This window comes from Cervus elaphus, chromosome 11 (genome assembly GCF_910594005.1).
Source record: "Cervus elaphus chromosome 11, mCerEla1.1, whole genome shotgun sequence".
In the NCBI taxonomy this organism is placed as follows: Eukaryota; Metazoa; Chordata; class Mammalia; order Artiodactyla; family Cervidae; genus Cervus; species Cervus elaphus.
Window position 1 is genome coordinate 80092354 of NC_057825.1, and position 22869 is coordinate 80115222.

Consider the following 22869-nt stretch of genomic DNA (forward strand, 5'->3'; position numbering starts at 1 on the left):
AATAAAAAATGAATATCTCTATCTTATCTTCACAAATTAGAGGAAAAGTGGCTGAGACTTTCAATCAGGGGACCAAAACCTATCATAATCATCTCTGTTTGTTTCCTTTTCCAACTGTTTCTTCTGATATTAATTATGAATTTCAGGTTTTGAAGCAGTAATATAAAGAACATAGACTGTATAATCAGACATAAAAGGATTTGAATTTCATCTTTGCACTTAATAATTCTGTGACCTCAAACAGTTTGACAGTACTTTTGTTTATTTTCTTCAAGAGTAAATGTAAAAGTTTTGCTTCATAATACTGCCAGGGTTTAATGAAATAACATATGCATGATGCTGAATACATTAGTTGTTCAAATTCTTCAATGAAAAATTTGGGGAATAGGTGAATTTTTCAGATTGCTGAGGATCACAATCGAGGGTCAGAATTTAATGCTGTGTGATTGTGTGAAATAGAAATTCTTAAAAACTTATTATAATTGCTATCAGCAGAAGGGCCTCTTATAGGTCAGACTTATTAGGAGTCTTCTACACATAACCTTTGATATTCACTCCAAGTTAGAAACTTAATAAAAGTAATTTAAAAATGAAAAATTTGAGGTTTGTAAATTTTGAGTAACTAGCCTCTACAATCAGTCGGTAAAGGATCTGCCAGCAGTACAGGAGACCTGGGTTCAATCCCTGGGTTGGGAAGATCCCCTGGAGAAGGAAATGGCAACCCACTTCAGTATCCTTGCCTGGAAAATCTCATGGACAGAGGAGCCTGGTGGGCTGCAGTCCATGGGGTCGCAAAGAGTCGGACACAACTGAGCCACTAACACACACACACACACACACACAGCCTCCACAATAGAGTGCATGGAATATATGTCAAGTTACCCCTGATTTACAATGTGAAGTGAAAGTCGTGTCCCACTTTTTGTGACCCCACGGACTATAGAGTTCTCCAGGCCAGAATACTGGAGTGGGTAGCTGTTGCCTTCTCCAGGGTATCTTCCCAGCCCAGGACTGAACGCAGGTCTCCCACATAGCAGGCGGATTCTTTACCAGCTGAGCCACAAGAGAAGCCCAGAATACTGGAGTGGGTAGCCTATCCCTTCTCCAGCAGATCTTCCCGACTTAGGAATCAAACCTGGGTCTCCTGCATTACAGGTGGATTCTTTACCTACTGAGCTATCAGGAAAGCATTTCTATAATGTTAATATCTTATATTACCATGTTATGATTGTCAAAAGGAAGAAATCAAAATTAATATGACTATTAACTAATCTTTAGATTTTATTTGTATTTTACTAGTTTTTCATTGACATCAACGAGGGAGAAAATAGAAGAAAATTTTGTTCTCCCCTCGAGAAAAACAATAGGAACCATGGGGCAAAGAATAGATGAAACAGAACAAACAGAAAACAACTAGTGAGTTGATAAGACTTAAATCTAATTGTATCAATAACATATTAAATGGAAATGGAAATGCTGGTATACTGTATCACATCATCTGTATTTATATGCAAGACTTCTTGCATATAAGAAAGAAGACTTCTTGCATATAAATACAGACGATGTTCTTTGTATCTGTAATAATCTTAATAGTATATGTAGGGTTAAAATAGATGTAAGATTAAATGAATGGCAACAAGAATGCAGAGGAAAAAAGGAGAAAAGAGTCATACATGACTGAAGCAACTGAATACTCATGCACAAGAAAATAGTTCTGAACAAAAGAAATAATAAACTTGACTGACATAAAACAATTCATTAGAAAAAATATACAAGCATCGTGGTAAGTTACTTTAGTCATGTCCAACTCTTTGCATTCCCATGGACCATAGCTGCCAGGCTCTTCTGTCCATGGGATTTTCTAGGCGAGAATACTGAAGTCAGTAAGCCATTCTCTTCTCTAGGGGATCATCCTGACACGGGGAAGTAAGCATCATATTTAATGGCGTCTTATGAAATTGTTCCATTGAAAATGAGAGAGAAGTATACTATTAACATTTCTATTCAGCATTCATAGAGAAGTCCTTCAGAGTGCAATAAACAAAGCAAGAACAAAAAAGTGAGAGATAAGTTAGGAGTTTGGGATCAACATATACATACTACCATATAAAAAATAGATAACCAACAGAACCTACTATATAGCACAGATAATTGTACTCAGTATTTTGTAATAATCTATAAGTGAAAAGAATCTGAAATGAAATATATATATGCATTACTGAGCTGTACATCTGAAAGTATTACAATATTACAAATCCAAAAAGAAAGAAAAAAAATAACAAAATGCTATAAGGAATGAAAAATAAGTATAACTATTAATTATCATAGATGAAATAACTGGATTTACAGAAAAAGAATCCAAAAATATCCACTGATAAATGGTTAGAATTAATGGATAATGTTTGGAATCACTGCCTATTAGCAAATATATATGTATAGACACACATGTATATATACATATAAATAATTTTTATATTCCATAGAACTCTAATAATTTCACATATGGCAAGAAATAACCAGAAAGTAAAATGTAAAGTGATACTATTTACCTGAAATATCAAATGCCAATGAATAAATAAATGTTAGATGCTTTTACAACTAGTGAGAAAATTACAAATTATTTTACAATAAACAATAAAAGACCAGAATAACTAGAAGATTATAGTTTCTTAATGAATTGGAAAACTAAATATTATAAAGATGTCAGCTTCTCCCAAATTCTTTAGTTTAATCTAATCTCAGTATTATTTTTGCAGGATTGAATTCATATATGAAAATAGGAACATTCACTATTAGTCAACCTAACCTTCAAAAGTAAGAACAACCTGAAGAAGTTTTACCAAAATATATAAAGGTATCATATTAACCATAGCAATTAATAAGCATGTACTATTGGTTTTGAAAAGATAGACAGCTAGGCCAAAAGAACTGAATAGTAAGCCCAAGACTAAGTAACCATTTGATTAGGACAATGACACCCCTGGGATGGAGTGAAGGAAGGTTTCCTTTGTGGCTTTTGTTTTGGTTTCTATAATGATGCTGGTCAATTGTATATTCATAGGCAAAAAGTTTAAAAATCATGAAAGTATGTTGTATCCTTGATATTTCATTTTATTGAAACAGGACACACTGTATAAATTTCCAAGTAAGTTATACTTGTCATAGCTCAATAATTTCATTATTTTCTAGGAGCCATCTCATACTATAGATATCTATCTGAAGAAGGATCATAATTTCTGAAGCTTAGAAAAAGAGCAGAACTGACCATGTTTTGCTAAACTTCCCATTTAAGTTTGATATTCCTTAAAGACTAACCTATAAACTATTAATCCTCTCCTCCACCTTCAGTAAAACACATTTTTCATTTCTTTTTACCCCATCAACCAGAACTCTGCGTTTACTACATATAATTTCTTAATAAAATAAGATCTTTTAAGTAATAAAATTTTCTGCAATAGACTGAGTCCTTAACACAAAACAGGAGAAAGGAAAGAAACATTGTATTTTTGTTAGGGGAAGCACACTGACTGAAACCACCTGCCCTGGCCAGGCACCATAGTAACTATTTGCATGAGTTGCTTTAAGACAGGAAGTCTTGGTAAGGAACATGGAACTAACAAGCCTCCACCAACAGGAAGAGTTTGGGAAAAGTCCAAAGGAGACACCACATGTCTGACCACCTCCCAGAATCCTTCTCACTGGCATCAATCTTGGCTGAACAAGGCTTGCACCACCAGGAAGGACTCTGAGTCAGAATGATGGCTAAAGACAACCCAGAAACTAATCCCATCACCATAAAACCCAGGACTGCGGGCCACGTGGCAGAGCGGTCTCCTGGTTCCCCTACTCTACTGCTTTCCACCCCGGTGCCCTTTCCCAATAAAATCTCTTGCTTTGTCAGCAGATGTGTCTCTTCAGACAGTTCATTTTTGAGTGTTAGACAAGAGCCCAGTTTCGGGCCCTGGAAGGGGTCCCCCTTCCTGTAACATTTTGAGAACAGTGAAGAAAGATTCCAGTTACTTAAAACTAATACATTTTTTAAAAGTAAAAAAAGAAAGAGGAAAAACATATGTTTTAACATAGATAAATACATATTTGAATATCAGATGTCTTTAGGATTTATCAAAGTTCATCTGAGTTTTTTATGTTCTCTTAAGATTTATATTAGTATCCTTAAAACTATTTTATAAACATTTATAAAATAGCATTTGTAAACATTTGCAATGTTTATAAATGATTAACTTTGTCATCATGAAAAAATTATTTGAAATAAAATAACAGCTTTTAAGGTAATCAAATAGATAAATTTTTCTCCATAATCCATAAAGGTCATGTATTTCTCTTGACCTAGAGGGTACATCATGGAGGTGATTTGGAATCTTGAACCAAATAGCTGACAATCAGGGAGGTCCTAGTAATAGCTTCTGTTTGATTTGGAGAGGCACTCTTCTTTACATTACTTTACTATTTGAGGTAAAGTTCCTTTACAGAATATCCACTCTCACCATAATCATTAAAGTAAACAAAAAACCAATTTTAATTGTTGACTGTAGCACTCTCTCATCTGCAGAATTTCTGCCATAAAATTCATTTTTGAGTGAGTAAAATATTAGCTTTTCTAGTCATAAAGTACTGTGGAAAATTTGCTCAGTTTTCATCCTTCTGGTGAAGAAGTAAGCTTTGCAAAAGTTATAGACATGACTGCAGAAGTCTATGTTCGTAATCTGTCTCTACTGGTTTCTAGTTGGGAAGTCTAGTTTCAAAAACTCAGTCTCCGTGTTTGAGTAATTTGAGGCACTATACTACTGTTTCATAAGATTGAGAAAATTAAATAAAGTTATGCATGTAAAAGTAGTTCACAGAGGGTCTGGAATTTTGTAGAAGCTCCTTAAAAATCGTAATTCTTCCTTCCAAAGATTAAACTTATCATATCTATTTTAATGTTATTGCTTTTTCATGGGAAACAAAGGCTTAATCTGTACCATACACAGTCTGCCTGCAAGACTTCTATCAACGTTCAGGTCAATATAAGAATTTAAATGGGATTATATAGAGACTCATTTTATATCAAATGTGATTTACATCAACATTCATACTAAAACCTTCAAGTTTTTCACTTAAAAATTTTTCAATTTGTTTGATGTCCTGTGTTCTCTCTAAAAGGTTTAGAAACTGAAACAATACATCTACTCTGAGATTACTTATAATAAGAGGTAAACTCAAGTATATAATCCAAGGCTAACACTTACTTAAATTTACATAAGGTAAGAAGTAATTTCAGTAAATTAATGAAAAAAGATATATTTTCCTCTAAAATACTGTTTCTTTAAAAAGTAAATTTAGTTTTGTTTTTTTTAACCCTTTGTTTTTTCAGATCCCAGGTTAAAGTTCATCATTGTCATTCCAAACATAGCTGGAATTCTAGCTATTCAACCTGTTTCCTGCAATGTATTTGTTTTAGAATTCACTCCATTTCATACTGAAAGCTAAGATACAATATTCAAGGCTCTAGCATTGCTTTTATATTTAAACAATAATCTCTCCTGGGCTTCTACAGTCTCTGAAAAGGGGCACTCCATTAATCATGGTGTCCTGTAATTACAGAACATGTTGGATACATGCAGGCATTATATTACATTCTGAGTGAATTGCAATAATTCATATTTAATAATTATTAAGAAAGAAATTATACTCACTACCAAGTTTTCGTACTTGATAAATACACTGGTATGTTGGAAATATTATTTATAATGTCTTTCTCAAATTTAAGAAGAGACTTAAATATTTTAAGAGAATACATCCTCATTCAAAACAGGAGCAGTGTGATCTGTTAGAAAGAACAAGACTTTAGATCAAACAGATTTGCATTCAAATTCTGACTCTTCCAGAAACCAGCTCTGTGACCATGAGTAAGGAACACACCCCATTTGCCTCAGAATTTTTTTCATTTCAATGTTGTCTTGAAGAATTCTTCAGAGGATTAGAGATAATTTACACAGTCATTCCTCATTAAATATGGATTCTCTACCTATGAATTTGCCTAGGGACTAAAATTTGTTTGCAACCCCAGAATCACTACCTGTGGCATTTCTGTGATCATGCACAGATGAACAGAAAGCAACAATAAATTTAAATTCTCCAATGTGTACCTTTCCAACTGAGTTTGAAAAAGGCTGTGATTTACCCTCTTGTCTCCTCTCTTTTGCATAATGAGTATAGTCTGTTTAGTCTTACAATTTTTGGCATTTTTGTATTTTTTTTGGTGGTGATTTTGCTGTTTACAATGTCCCTAAATGGTAAGCATGCTATTTAGTATTTGCAAATCAAGAAAGCTGTGTCTTAAAAAAAAAAAACAAAACATGTGTTAAATGAGCTTCATTCAGACATGAGTTACAGTGATATTGGCTGTGAGTTCAATATTAATGAATCAATAATACATATTAAGTAAGGTGTCTTTAAACAGAAATACACATGAAGCAAGACTATGTACTGATTGATTGACTAAAAATGGTTTTAATATTAATGGCTAACAAGGAACCTAACTTCTATCTCCCATAGGAGCAATGCTTCCATATATATTAATTCAATATTCACTGTGACTTTATAAATATTTACTAATAATGAAAATTGACTGTGTGTATACACAAGTTTAGGGCTTCCCAGGTGGTGCATTTTTAAAGAATCCGCCTACCAATGCAGGAGACACACGAGACGAAGAATAGATCCTTGAGTCAGGATGATCCCCTGGAGTAGGAAATCACAACCCACTCCAGTATTCTTGCCTGGAATATTTCTGGACAAAAGAGCCTGGCAGGTCGCTACAGTCCAGGGGCTCCCAAAAAGTCAGACATGACTGGGCAACTGACTATACACACACACACACACACACACACACACATTTAGTACTTACACACTACAGTGAGAAAACGAAAAGCAAGTCCTGACCTCTAGGGCACTCACACTATGTACTGGCATCTTCCTACTGAGCATAAACCATTACACAGAACAGTCACGTGAGACAGGGTTACTCTGGGAGCATGATGGATCTCACCTCTCACAGTTAATATGAATGACAGCTGCTTCTTTCCCTGTTTGCTTATTCAGTTCAGTTCAGTCGCTCATTCATGTCCGACTATTTGCGACCCCATGAATTGCAGCACGCCAGGCCTCCCTGTCCATCACCAACTCCAGGAGTTTACTCAGACTCATGCCCATCGAGTCAGTGATGCCATCCAGCCATTTCATCCTCTGTCGTCCCCTCCTCCTCCTGCCCTCAATCCCTTCCAGCATCAGGGTCTTTTCCAATGAGTCAACTCTTCGCATGAGGTGGCCAAAGTATTGGAGTTTCAGCTTCAGCATCAGTCCTTCCAATGAATACTCAGGACTGATCTCATTTAGGATGGACTGGTTGGATCTCCTTGCAGTCCAAGGGACTCTCAAGAATCTTCTCCAACACCACAGTTCAAAAGCATCAATTTTTTGGCGCTCAGCTTTCTTCACAGTCCAACTCTCACATCCATACATGACCACTGGGAAAACCATAGCCTTGACTAGATGGACCTTTGTTGGCAAAGTAATGTCTCTGCTTTTTAATATGCTATATAGGTTGGTCATAACTTTCCTTTCAAGAAGTAAGCGTCTTTTAATTTCATGGCTGCAATCACCATCTACAGTGATTTTGGAGCCCCCAAAAATAAAGTCTGACACTGTTTCCACTGTCTCCCCATCTTTTCCCATGAGGTGATGGGACCAGATGCCATGATCTTAGTTTTTTAATGTTAAGCTTTAAGCCAACTTTTTCACTCTCCTCTTTCACTTTCATCAAGAGGCTTTTTAGTTCCTCTTCACTCTCTGCCATAAGGGTGGTGTCATCTGCATATCTGAGGTTATTGATATTTCTCCCAGCAATCTTGATTCCAGCTTGTGCTTCCTCCAGCCCAGCATTTCTCATGATGTACTCTGCATAGAAGTTAAATAAGCAGGGTGAAAATACACAGCCTTGACGTACTCCTTATCCTATTTGGAACCAGTCTGTTGTTCCATGTCCAGTTCTAACTGTTGCTTTTGACCTGCATACAGGTTTCTCAAGAGGCAGGTCAGATGGTCTGGTATTCCCATCTCTTTCAGAATTTTCCACAGTTTATTGTGATCCACACAGTCGAAGGGTTTGGCATAGTCAATAAAGCAGAAATAGATGTTTTTCTGGAACTCTCTTGCTTTTTTGATTATCCAGCGGATATTGGCAATTTGATCTCTGGTTCCTCTGCCTTTTCTAAAACCAGTTTGAACATCTGGAAGTTTGCTTATTAGCTCCGTCTAATCACCCCTCTATACAGATAAGATCTATTGAGATAACTAAATATAGAACTGTTAGGGGAAGCACACTGACTGAAACCACCCACCCTGGCCAGGCACCATAATAACCATTTGCATGAGTTGTTTTAGACAGGAGGTCCTGGTAAGGAATACGGAACTAATAAGCCTCCACCAACCGGAAGAGTTTGGGAAAGGTCAAAAGGAGACACCACAAGTCCGACCACCTCCCAGCATCCTTCTGTCTGGCATCCATCTTGGCTGAACAAGGCTTCCACCACCAGGACGGACTCTTGAGTTAGAATGATTGGCTAAAGACAACCCGGAAACTAATCCCATCACTATAAAATCTGCAAGCCACATGGAGGAGCTTTTCTTCTGGTTCCCTTACTCTACTGCTCTCTACCTGCATGCCCTTTCCCAATAAAATCTCTTGCTTTGTCAGCAGATGTGTGTCCTCGGACAATTCATTTCTGAGTGTTAGACAAGAGCCCAGTTTTGGGCCCTGGAAGGGTACCCTTTCCTGCAACAGAAGCACCAGGGTCCGTCAGGAGGCAGAAGGAACAGAGGTAAATAGGGCAAGAGCTTCTGTTGTAGCTTCCATGAGAAAGAAAGGGCAAACCAGGGGAAACAGCCTGTAAATAAGTGACTCAACAGCTATTGACTAGATTGAATAATTTCAGTGGGTTTTGGGATGTGGCAACTATCTCTAGTTGTCTGGTACTTGGTCCTAGGATGATTAGGACAGAGGAATAGTGACCTAGGATGTAAGGGTTTAAGAGAGATGGTTAGGGATATGGGCTCTAGTTTGGTTGATTTGCATATAAAAAGTATGAACCATTCTGTTTGCTAGAATTTTGTTAAGGATTTTTGCATCTATGTTCATTAGTGATATTGGCCTGTAGTTTTCCTTTTTTGTGGCATCTTTGTCTGGTTTTGGAATTAGGGTGATGGTGGCCTCATAGAATGAGTTTGGAAGCTTACCTTCATCTGCAATTTTCTGGAATAGTTTGAGTAAGATAGGTGTTAGCTGTTCTCTAAATTTTTGGTAGAATTCAGCTGTGAAGCCATCTGGTCCTGGGCTTTTGTTTGCTGGAAGATTTTTGATTACAGTTTCGATTTCCTTGCCTGTGATGGGTCTGTTAAGATCTTCTATTTCTTCCTGGTTCAGTTATGGAAAGTTATACTTTTCTAAGAATTTGTCCATTTCATCCAAGTTGTCCGTTTTATTGGCATAGAGCTGCTGGTAGTAGTCTCTTATGATCCTTTGTATTTCAGTGCTGTCTGTTGTGATCTCTCCATTTTCATTTCTAATTTTGTTAATTTGGTTCTTCTCTCTCTGTTTCTTAATGAGTCTTGCTAATGGTTTGTCAATTTTGTTTATTTTTTCAAAAAACCAGCTTGTAGCTTTGTTGATTTTTGCTATGGTCTCTTTAGTTTCTTTTGCATTTATTTCTGCCCTGATTTTTAAGATTTCTTTCCTTCTGCTAACCCTGGGGTTCTTCATTTCTTCCTTCTCTAATTGCTTTAGGTGTAGAGTTAGGTTATTTATTTGGTTGTTTTCTTGTTTCTTGATGTAAGCCTGTAATGCTATGAACCTTCCCCTTAGCACTGCTTTTACAGTGTCCCATAGGTTTTGGGTTGTTGTGTTTTCATTTTCATTCATTTCTATACATATTTTGATTTCTTTTTTGATTTCTTCTATGATTTGTTGGTTATTCAGAAGCGTGTTATTTAGCCTCCATGGCCAAAGAACTAAACAGACATTTCTCCAAAGAAGACATACAGATGGCTAACAAACACATGAAAAGATGCTCAACATCACTCATTATCAGAGAAATGCAAATCAAAACCACAATGAGGTACCATTACACGACAGTCAGGATGGCTGCTATCCAAAAGTCTACAAGCAATAAATGCTGGAGAGGGTGTGGAGAAAAGGGAACCCTCTTACACTGTTGGTGGGAATGCAAACTAGTACAGCCGCTATGGAAAACAGTGTGGAGATTTCTTAAAAAACTGGAAATAGAACTGCCATATGACCCAGCAATCCCACTTCTGGGCATACACACTGAGGAAACCAGATCTGAAAGAGACACGTGCACCCCAATGTTCATCGCAGCACTGTTTATAATAGCCAGGACATGAAAGCAACCTAGATGCCCATCAGCAGATGAATGGATAAGGAAGCCATGGTACCTGTACACCATGGAATATTACTCAGCCATTAAAAAGAATTCATTTGAACCAGTCCTAATGAGATGGATGAAGCTGGAGCCCCTTATACAGAGTGAAGTAAGCCAGAAAGATAAAGAACATTACAGCATACTAACACATATATATGGAATTTAGAAAGATGGTAACGATAACCCTATATGCAAAACAGAAAAAGAGACACAGCTGTATAGAACAGACTTTTGAACTCTGTGGGAGAATGTGAGGGTGGGATATTTCAAAAGAACAGCATGTATATTATCTATGGTGAAACAGATCACCAGCCCAGGTGGGATGCATGAGAGAAGTGCTCAGGCCTGGTGCACTGGGAAGACCCAGAGGAATCGGGTGGAGAGGGAGGTGGGAGCGGGGACTGGGATGGGGAATATGTGTAAATCCATGGGTGATTCATATCAATGTATGACAAAACCCACTGAAATGTTGTGAAGTGATTGGCCTCCAACTAATAAAATAAATAAATAAATAAAATAAAATAAAATAAAATAAAAAAAAGACAAATACAAAAAAAAAAAAGTATGAACCAGCTCTTTGATAGAAATTAGCTAGCCCTGGGAGAAGAAGTCTTTCTGGGGTCACCAAGGTTTCAAGATATAAGAGCATCGGAAATTACAAACCATGGATAATCACTAAGGTTTCTACATTTTAACTCTTGATCAATCAGTTCAGTCACTCAGTCATGTCTGACTTTGCAACCCCATGGACTGCAGCATGCCAGGCTTCCTTGTCCATCATAAACTCAAGAGTTTGATCAAACTCATGTCCATCGAGTTGGTGATGCCATCCGACCATCTCATCCTCTGTTGTCCCCTTCTCCTCCTGCCTTCAATCTTTCCCAGCATCAGGGTCTTTTCCAATGAGTCAGTTCTTTGCATCAGGTGGCCAAAGCATTGAAGTTTCAACTTCAGCATCAGGCCTTCCAATGAATATTCAGGACTGATTTCCTAGTACTATAAAAATAAAGTGAAACACAGTTGCAACAACACAATTAACTGTCTATGAGGCAATTACCCTCTGTGTATTTTTTTTTCCCCCAGTCTATCTGGGATAGCTAGCAAGGGGCAGCCTTACCAGTATATATATAAAATCAACCAAAGCACTTCAACCCAATACTTATGTTTTATTGTCCACGCCCTGTGGCCAAGGACCATAGGAACAGACATATAGTTGAATGAGATGGGCTTATTTCTCATTGCAGCAAGGGAGACGCCTGGCATGGGCAACTGTGGGGTGTCTCAGAGGGTGTTAGAAGGATTTGATCATGGGTTGGTTAGGTGTTTCTAAAGAGAGCCCAAAACAATGGAAGTGTTGTCTGGATTGGGTGTTGTCTTGAGATTGAGGGCAGTTCTGTTGCAGGAAAGGGGACCCCTTCCAGGGCCCGAAACTAGGCTCTTGTCTAACACTCAGAAATGAATTGTCTGAGGACACACATCTGCTGACAAAGCAAGAGATTTTATTGGGAAAGGGCACCCGGGTGGAGAGCAGGAGGGTAAGGGAACCAGGAGAACAGCTCCTCCACGTGGCTCACAGTCTTGGGTTTTATGGTGATGGGATTAGTTTCCAGGTTGTCTTTAGCCAATCATTCTAACTCAAGAGTCCTTCCTGGTGGTGCAAGCCTTGTTCAGCCAAGATGAATGCCAGACAGAAGGATTCTGGGAGGTCGTCGGACTTGTGGTGTCTCCTTTTGACCTTTCCCAAACTCTTCCGGTTGGTGGAGGCTTATTAGTTCCGTGTTCCTTACCAGGACCTCCTGTCATAAAACAACTCATGCAAATGGTTATTATGGTGCCTGGCCAGGCCTCCAGGTACCAGTGGTTTCAATCAATGTGCTTCCCCTAACACTTCCTTGTGTGGCCCCCATGGTGTGGCATGCTCTCATCTGTTGGGATCTGTAAGTATAACAAATCCCTTTTTTAATGGCAGCCATCTCCTGATCTGTTGGCCTTGTTATGCCTAAATACTAATAAAAGCTACATTTTAAAACAACTTGTCTTTGTCATAATGGAATTTAGAGTGTAACATTGGAGACTGGATAACTCATACAACAAAACATAAAGGAAACTACCAAACACAATATGTAACTAGCACAAATCTATGCAAAGCCAAGTGCAAAGGCATTGTTGGCAGCAAATATGCAAAGGCTCTATGGCAGACTAAAGACAGCAATGCTTGTAGGAATGTGGTGAGCTTGTTGGATGAGATAAAGATGAGAGTCTTTGGGAAGAGAGTGACAGTGAATGAAGCAGTGAATTTGGAAGTAGGTGATTCCCCTAAAAAAATTACTTGCCTGAAGTACAGCATTCTAATTTTCAAGGTTTAAGATTATGTTTAAAAGGAGTTGATAGAGTAATAGATTTAAATATGTGAATGATGCTCACTCTGAAAGTATCTTTCTGACATTTTTTTCAAAGGCACAATGGAATTCACACTGTTATTTTTCTTTTTAGAGGGAATATCCTACGGAATATATGATGATTATGGACATAAACTGCTGTACCCAGGCAATGTCACTTTGAAGAAGGGGGCAAATTATTGATATTTCACAACTGGGGTTCTAAGAACACCAAAAGAAAAGGCAGTTGTGAAAGCAGAAATAGTCCACAGACCAGGGCTCTTATAAAGTTGGGATAATTACTAAAATCAATTTTGGCCCACAAAGAACATAAAAGCTTAACACACACTGTTAAACTGCATTTTGATCACCTGTGGTTTACCACACTTTATAAATATATATATATATATATATATATATATATATATATATAATGCTAAGATTTTGTAAAGACCAAGTGAAATTTCTAACAGATCATTAATGAAAAGCACTTATGGCAACAATGGGAACACCAACCTACCACAACTCTTAAAAATCTACACTTTATGTAACTTGGAAATTCATAAAGTGGAATGAAAACCACCAAATCAATTCTAACAAATGACATTTAAATAACAGGTCTATGGAAGTACTTTTAAAAGTTTTTAACACATATATATGACTCAATTTATTTATGATGTGATTAATACTACTTGGATTGAAAAGTCATTTGTATATGAACAATCCCATGAATATTTGGTAATTATTCATTCATTACCACACCCACCACCTGATCCGTACATAATTCATGAATCCTGTAATTGATTTTTCAGGATTGGAAATCATTATAGTCATAAGTTCTATGGTACAAATGACTGCCTAGGCCTGGAGAAGGAGGGATCCACAGTGTTCTGGCTTCATGCCCAGTGAATAGCAAAGCACATCCATGTGCTACCACTTCCTGGGAGAAGAAACAAATGCCTAAACCAAAGGAATGGTGTTGATAATGGTTTCAAGATTATTTAGACTGTAGGAAATTCAGACAGACAAACTCAGCACAACTCTTCTGAGATCGTGTGACTCTATCCCATAGTATGTTCTTTAAGTTTATTGCCAGAAAGCATCAGAAGTGATAGTGAAACTCATCTTTTGTTCCTCAATATAATTCACATTTATCTGTTTAAGGATTGCTAAGTTGTTTTTGTTTGTTTGTTTGTTTTTTTTACAAGGAAAGCCTAGTTTTGATTATATTATTGCAACTTTTTAAAAGAAAAACTGAACAAAAATTATTGAATATTTTGGATCTTTCATTTTGGTCACTGGTATAAGTATACTGCCTATATCTTAAAGACTTATGCAAACTAGATCAAAACACATAAAAAAACAAGACAGGAATACAGCAGGTACTCAAAATTAGGATCACTCTTCAAAGAACTAATTCCAAAACAAATTGGGATCTTTAGAAGAAATGGCTTGAAGGCAATCTTTGATCTTTTGATCTCATTTCAAAACTAAGAAATGAGGGGTTTATTTTTGTCACCATCCAATTCCCTCTTTTGAACCATTTTATTTTTGTGTGGTGGCTTACTGCTTGTCATCATTCTTGATTAATATCTCTTCTAAGGAAAATTTCATAATTTATTTACATGACACTGTCTCATTAATTAGATTACCTCTGCCAAATAGTTACAGACTTTAAAAGATTAACTATATAATGGAGACTTCAGCTAGTAGATGCCTGTTTTTGATCCAGTGTGTATATGTGTGGATGGGTGGGGGCTGGGGAGAAGGAGGGAGCTCAGAGGTTGATTTGCTAAATTTACACATCATGGATTACAACCTGGAAAACTTTACTTTCTGAAGGAAAGATTTGTGTTCTCTTTTAAGGTAAATTACATGAGTGATTGTATTCAGCATATTTTCTAGGGATAGATTACAATGCAAAATATTTTTGAGTAGGTTATTACTTTACAGAACTTTTAAATGGTTTCCTATCCAAAAAGTGACACATGATGTGCTGTGCATAGTCACTCAGTCCTGTCTTTGTGACCCCATGGACTGTAGCCCGCCAGGCTCCTCTGTCCATGGAAGTTCTCCAGGCAAGAATACTAGAGTGGGTTGCCATGCCCTCCTTCAGGGGATCTTCCCAACCCAGGGATTGAACCCAGGTCTCCTGTATTGCAGGTGGATTCTTTACCATCTGAGCCACCGGGGAAAAGGAGGTGATATATTAAACTGTACAAAGCCTATAATCTTGTAAGATTTTAAGAAAAAAAGTTTTGTATTGAGAAATGGAATATTGCCCACCGTATCAATTCACAAAGGATGTCGTCGTCATCATTGCAGCTATATCCAATGGTAAGCTGCGTTAGAAAATTCAGGAAGGAAACAAAGAACACTTGCCATCTAGCAGCCATCAGACTGCAGCCACCCCTGATGGTGAGCCCTGCGGAAACTCAGGATGTGAAAACACAGAGTACTAGACCTAGAGACCTGAGATACACATCAAAGGCATAATTTCAGCAAGCCCAGACTCTTGCATCTTCCCATACACAGAAAAGCACTAAGTTCCTGAACTTGAGATTTCTAGTTTTCCACAGTAATCTTTTGCTCCTACTCCCTGCCCTTTGTTACAAAACTCCAATATATCCCAGCCTCCCTCCCACCTCCTCCTCTCAAGATTACTTGAAATGCTGTCTCCTAGTCTGAAGTCCTAAACACTTCTGCTGAATAAAATATAATTCTCAACTTTTAGGCTGTGGATATTTTTTAGTCAAAAGGATTGTCCTAGACACTTAATTTTATTCACTTGCTTTTACCATTTCCAGGAATATATGCTTTTTGCTCAGTGCTGACCAAATGTATTAAAAAGAAAAGCAAAGGTGTAAGTTTGGAGCCTTAATATTTAAAGTCTAACTTACCAGTAATTGGATACAGAAACACAAGTGAACTTTTTCTCCCCCCTAATCTTTCTGGGTTTAAAAAATATATATTACCTGTAAAATTAAAATTAAAGTGTTTTTTTTTTCTTCCTCTTAGAAAACTGGTACAAGCATACCTAGAGGTCTTCTTGAATTAACAAGTAGAGAGCGGTGATTGGACAACTGATTTGGGGTGCTAAATGATAATGATACTGAAGAGCAGCAATATGTCATCTCAAAGTATGACTGTCGGAGTTCAGAATATGTTGCCCCAAAACATTCCACTTTGGTATATTGATTAATTTGAGCTGTAGATTCTTGAAAAACAATAGATGCTAGAAAACAGAAAGAAGCTTTCTCTGAACTTCTCTTAAAAACAGACTCTCCAAAAGGAACTCAGTTGTCATAGATCTTTTCCCTGAGAGATTCATCAACCAGGAAATGTTGACTCTTTTCAAAGCAGAGGAGATTAGAAACAAATACCCCACTCAGACAAACTTGTCACAAACTGTTGATGGGGAGCAGATTTTGTCACCCCAAAATATTCTTCTTTAGCACAATGATTATTTTAGGCTCATTATTTTGTTTAAACAGGAGACACAGGAGAGGTTCTGAAAACCAAGTAGAAGTTAACACATTGAAAGAGGTATTTATGTTTATAAGGGACATCTCTATTTATGAGAGTATCCCCCTCCCTGAATGAGAAGGGTGAAAATGAAAGTCTCTCAGTTGTGTCTGACTCTTTGCGACCCAATGGACTCATCTCCAGCACAGAACACTGGAGTGGGTAGCCGTTCCCTTTCCCAGCTGATCTTCCCAACCCAGGGATCCAACTCAGGTCTCCTGCATTGCAGGCAGACTTGGTGGTGGTGGTGGTGTTGGTTTATAGGTAGGAAGTGGATTTATTCAGATACAGGGAGAAGTGCACTCCACAGACCGAGTGTGGGTCGTTGCAGAAGGCAAGTGTGGCCACACGTGGAGTTTTCACTAGCTGAGCCACCGGGGAAGTCCAGGAATAAGGAAGAGGGGGATGACCAAATCTCTAAAACCTATCAATGGAGAAAGCACTAACAAATCTGCATAACAACTATATCCTTCTGTACTATGTTTTCCTGGTAACCTCCCATAACTGGCTCCCCAACCTACAATATCTTTCTTTTGTCTTGGGCTAAAGATGGAAGCTAAGGTAATGGCCTGGTTCATTTTGGAGAGTTACTCAATTTTCCTGCATAGCTTCCACATATTAGAAGGGATACACATTATCAAGCTTTTCTTTGTTTTTCTCCTATTAATATGGCGGTTATTTTATTATAGTAGTGTCTCAGTCAAGAACCTAAAAAGGTAGAGGGAAAAATATTTTTTCTTTCCCATACTATCACACCTCCCATTTGTTCTTCTATGGGCCCATTCATCCTCCCTAAAAACCATTTACTATCCTTAGAGACCTACATTTTCTCTCCTCATTCCATATTATGAAAATACTTAAATCTGAATTCCAAGACACTTCAGAAGTGACTCATTTTTCCTTGGGTTTCTCCCATGTATACATGAGGTAAACATGTTAATAAACTTCTGTTTATTTCTTCTCTTGTTAATATGTCTTTATTACAGGGGTCTCAGCTGAGAACTCCGGTGAATAGAGGGAAAATTACTTTATCTCCTATTTAGTATAATAATACCTATATCTCTTTTTTTACTCAGTGCAGTTTCTAGCATCCATAAAAGAGTTTCATATGCTTATATGTTTAGATTATGGCTTATACTCCATATAGTCTGAAGATTTCCTCCCTAGAAAACATCATATGCCATTGATTCAAAATAATTTCACATGGAAAAAGTTACATTTGTGAGAATGTTAATTTGAGTAGATGCACCTGGAGGCTTAAAAAGAAGCATATTATAAAATTAAAAAAATAACCTTACTTGAAGCTATATGTGCAGAATGTATATTGTTGATTATTTTATATAGTTATTGGTACTATTCTGAAATGATTACTCTTCAGAGTTTTAATTCCTACCTTCCTCTGATGGCATGCTGGAACTGATTACACAAATATAAAATTTAATCTTCTTCCAAGTCATGTGTTTTACTAGTGCAATTTAACTTTGGGCTATTACATTTAAAATTAAAGGATTTCAACTGAAGGGAAACAGATTTAGACTGTATGAATTCAACGACTTTTCATTTCCTTAAGCAGCATCTAATCAAATCAATGTATGAAACCTAAATACTCTGCATTTCCCCACCATTTCTCTTCTCTCTCTTCCACTGAAACACGGCCCCTACATAATGATGATTTTGGACCAGTTCCCCACAGACTGCTGCTAACAATACCTCACAGTTCCTTTGTTGAATTGCCTTTAAGTTTAAAATAGATGGTTTAAAATTAGTGCAGATCTTTGCTGAACTTTCTCCTTAAGAAGAAAATGTATATGAGAGAAAACATTTATGAAAGAGACCTGTAATGAAGTGTTGCTATCTAAAATACATAAAGAACTTTTAAAACTCAACAATAAGAATATAATCAACTTGATTAAAAATATGCCAAAAACCTTAGTAAATACCCTACCAAAGAGAATATATAGGTGGCAAGTAAGTACATGGAGAGAAGCTCCACATCATTTGTTATCAAGGAAATGCAAATTAAAACAATAATGAGACCACTATGAGCCATTTAGAATGAACAAAATTTAAGACACCAACGACATCAAATGCTGATGAGGAAATAGAGCAACAGGAACTCTCATTCATTGCTGGTGGGAATGCAAAATGATACAGCCACACTGGAATACAGTTTGGCAGTTTCTTGAGAACCTAAACATACTCTTACCATGCCATCAAGTGATTCAATCCTTGGCGTTTACCTAAAGAAGCAAATTAGTTGAAAACTTATGTCTATACAAACACCTGCACATGGATATTTATAGTAGCTTTAGTTATAATTGTCCAAACTTGGAAGCAACCAAGATATCCTCCAGGATGTGAATGGCTAAAGTACAGCATATCCAGAGGAATATTTAGCAACAAAAAGAAACACACTACCAAGCAACCTAAATACCTGGGAGAAATTTAAATGCATATTACTAAGTAAAAGAAGTCAGTCTGAAAAGGCTACATACTGTTTAATTCCAGTTATATGACATTCTAGAAAAGGCAAAGCTATGGAGACACTAAAAGGATCAATGGTTGCCAGGAGTTACGGAGAAGGAAGAAATGAATAGGTGGGACAGAGGATTTTTTATTATTATTATTATATTTTTTTTTTCCAGTGGGTTTTGTCATACATTGATATGAATCAGCCATGGATTTACATGTATTCCCAATCCCGATCCCCCCTCCCACCTCCCTCTCCACCCGATTCCTCTGGGTCTTCCCAGTGCACCAGGCCGGAGCACTTGTCTCATGCATCCCACCTGGGCTGGTGATCTGTTTCACCATAGATAGTATACATGCTGTTCTTTTGAAATATCCCACCCTCACATTCTCCCACAAAGTTCAAAAGTCTGTTCTATACATCTGTGTCTCTTTTTCTGTTTTGCATATAGGGTTATCGTTACCATCTTTCTAAATTCCATATATATGTGTTAGTATGCTGTAATGTTCTTTATCTTTCTGGCTTACTTCACTCTGTATAAGGGGCTCCAGCTTCATCCATCTCATTAGGACTGGTTCAAATGAATTCTTTTTAATGGCTGAGTAATATTCCATGGTGTATATGTACCACAGCTTCCTTATCCATTCATCTGCTGATGGGCATCTAGGTTGCTTCCATGTCCTGGCTATTATAAACAGTGCTGTGATGAACATTGGGGTGCACGTGTCTCTTTCAGATCTGGTTTCCTCAGTGTGTATGCCCAGAAGTGGGATTGCTGGGTCATATGGCAGTTCTATTTCCAGTTTTTTAAGAAATCTCCACACTGTTTTCCATAGCGGCTGTACTAGTTTGCATTCCCACCAACAGTGTAAGAGGGTTCCCTTTTCTCCACACCCTCTCCAGCATTTATTGCTTGTAGACTTTTGGATAGCAGCCATCCTGACTGTCGTGTAATGGTACCTCATTGTGGTTTTGATTTGCATTTCTCTGATAATGAGTGATGTTGAGCATCTTTTCATGTGTTTGTTAGCCATCTGTATGTCTTCTTTGGAGAAATGTCTGTGTAGATCTTTGGCCCATTTTTTGATTGGGTCATTTATTTTTCTGGAATTGAGCTGCAGGAGTTGCTTGTATATTTTTGAGATTAATCCTTTGTCTGTTTCTTCATTTGCTATTATTTTCTCCCAATCTGAGGGCTGTCTTTTCACCTTACTTATAGTTTCCTTTGTAGTGCAAAAGCTTTTAAGTTTCATTAGGTCCCATTTGTTTAGTTTTGCTTTTATTTCCAATATTCTGGGAGGTGGGTCATAGAGGATCTTGCTGTGATTTATGTCGGAGAGTGTTTTGCCTATGTTCTCCTCTAGGAGTTTTATAGTTTCTGGTCTTACATTTAGATCTTTAATCCATTTTGAGTTTATTTTTGTGTATGGTGTTAGAAAGTGTTCTAGTTTCATTCTTTTACAAGTGGTTGACCAGTTTTCCCAGCACCACTTGTTAAAGAGGTTGTCTTTTTTCCATTGTATATCCTTGCCTCCTTTGTCAAAGATAAGGTGTCCATAGGTTCGTGGATTTATCTCTGGGCTTTCTATTCTGTTCCATTGATCTATATTTCTGTCTTTGTGCCAGTACCATACTGTCTTGATGACTGTGGCTTTGTAGTAGAGTGTGAAGTCAGGCAGGTTAATTCCTCCAGTTCCATTCTTCTTTCTCAAGATTATTTTGGCTATTCGAGGTTTTTTGTATTTCCATACAAATTGTGAAATTCTTTGGTCTAGTTCTGTGAAAAATACCGTTGGTAGCTTGATAGGGATTGCATTGAATCTATAGACTGCTTTGGGTAGAATAGCCATTTTGACAATATTGATTCTTCCAATCCAGGAACACGGTATGTTTCTCCATCTGTTTGTGTCCTCTTTGATTTCTTTCATCAGTGTTTTATAGTTTTCTATGTATAGGTCCTTTGTTTCTTTAGGTAGATATACTCCTAAGTATTTTATTCTTTTTGTTGCAATGGTGAATGGTATTGTTTCCTTAATTTCTCTTTCTGTTTTTTCATTGTTAGTATATAGGAATGCAAGGGATTTCTGTGTGTTAATTTTATATCCTGCAACTTTACTATATTCATTGATTAGCTCTAGTAATTTTCTGGTAGAGTCTTTAGGGTTTTCTATATAGAGGATCATGTCATCTGCAAACAGTGAGAGTTTTACTTCTTCTTTTCCTATCTGGATTCCTTTTACTTCTTTTTCTGCTCTGATTGCTGTGGCCAGAACTTCCAACACTATGTTGAATAGTAGTGGTGAGAGTGGGCACCCTTGTCTTGTTCCTGATTTCAGGGGAAATGCCTTCAATTTTTCACCATTGAGGGTGATGCTTGCTGTGGGTTTGTCATATATAGCTTTTATTATGTTGAGGTATGTTCCTTCTATTCCTGCTTTTTGGAGAGTTTTAATCATAAATGAGTGTTGAATTTTGTCAAAGGCTTTCTCTGCATCTATTGAGATAATCATATGGTTTTTATCTTTCAATTTGTTAATGTGGGGATAGAGGATTTTTATGATGGTGAAATTATTGTGTGGTACAATTATGGGGAATACATGTTCTTATACTTTTTTTTTTTCCACACCTATAGAATATACCATGCAATGAATGTAAAGTATGGACTTTGTGTGATAATGATATGTCAGTTAGGTAAACAGCTGTAATAAATGTACCACTATGATCAGGATGTTGATAATGGGAGAAGATATGTGTGTGTGTGGGACAGTGAATGTATGAAAAATCTCTGTATTTTCATCTCAATTTTTCTGTGAATCTAAAACTCTTCTACAAATCAAAGTCTATTTAAAAATATATTTATGAATATATTTATATAGGAATATACATTTATCTTCAGGAACTTCTGTCTGTGATGTGCTGGCAAATGTTTAACAAGCTGAAAGTAAAACAAAGCGAAAAAAAAAATCACTGATTTGTACTATCTGCTGATGTGGGGAGGAAGGTGTTTTTCTCCACCCTCTGTGTTTCTTCTGGATAGTTTAAGAATCAAATTGACATGAAACAGATTAAAAGGAAATTTTAAAAAAAACATACAAAAGTTTAATAACATGAGAGAAACCCATAAAAACTGAGAAACTTGCCAAAATACCCCAAATCCTTACTTTAAATACCATTTTCAGCTAAAGACAAAAGAAGATGTTGGAGACAGTAGTTTTGAACTCAAAAGGGGAGGAAGGTAATTGACATGGAGATGGAAAAACAAATGTTGGGTAAACAAATGTTTGCCGAGCTCTGCAGAGACAATGGGACTTAGTGTGGACTCTGATCTCTAGGTTCTGTCTAGTTACCCCCACCAAACCTAGCCCAACTTCTTTGCAGAGATCCCTAGTGATAGCTCTATTACAGAGACAGGCCCTCTATTTAAATTCTTCAGGCAGCTCCGTGTTAGTCGCTCAGTTGTGCCCAACTCTGCAACACCATAGACTGCAGCACACCAGGCTTCTTTGTCCATAGAGATTTCCCAGGCAAGAATACTGGAGTGGGTTGCCATTTCCTTCTCCAGGGGATTTCCTGATCCAAGGATCAAACCCAGGCCTCCTGCATTGCAGGCAGATTCTTTACCATCTGAGACACCAGGGAAGCTGAGGCAGCTAAGGTGGAGATTAAAAAGGAAGAATTCCTGAGTGTTCCATTTCTTAAAAATTATGAGCTTAAATTAATCCTCATGCCAGATACACATTTTGGAGTGGCAAATTTTGCTCCCTTCACTGATTTCCATGGTGTAAATAATTCTGCCTTGGCCAGTTCCTAGATATCAACGTGATGTCACTGAAGGATAAGCTGGGAAGATGTACATGGTAACACATCGTATTACAGTACAGTGGATCTTTGACTTACAGAGAGGTTAGGGGTGCACAGTAAAAAATCCATATAGAACTTTATAGTCAGCCCTCTGTACTCTTGGCTCTGAATCCAAGAATTCAGACAACTGTAGACT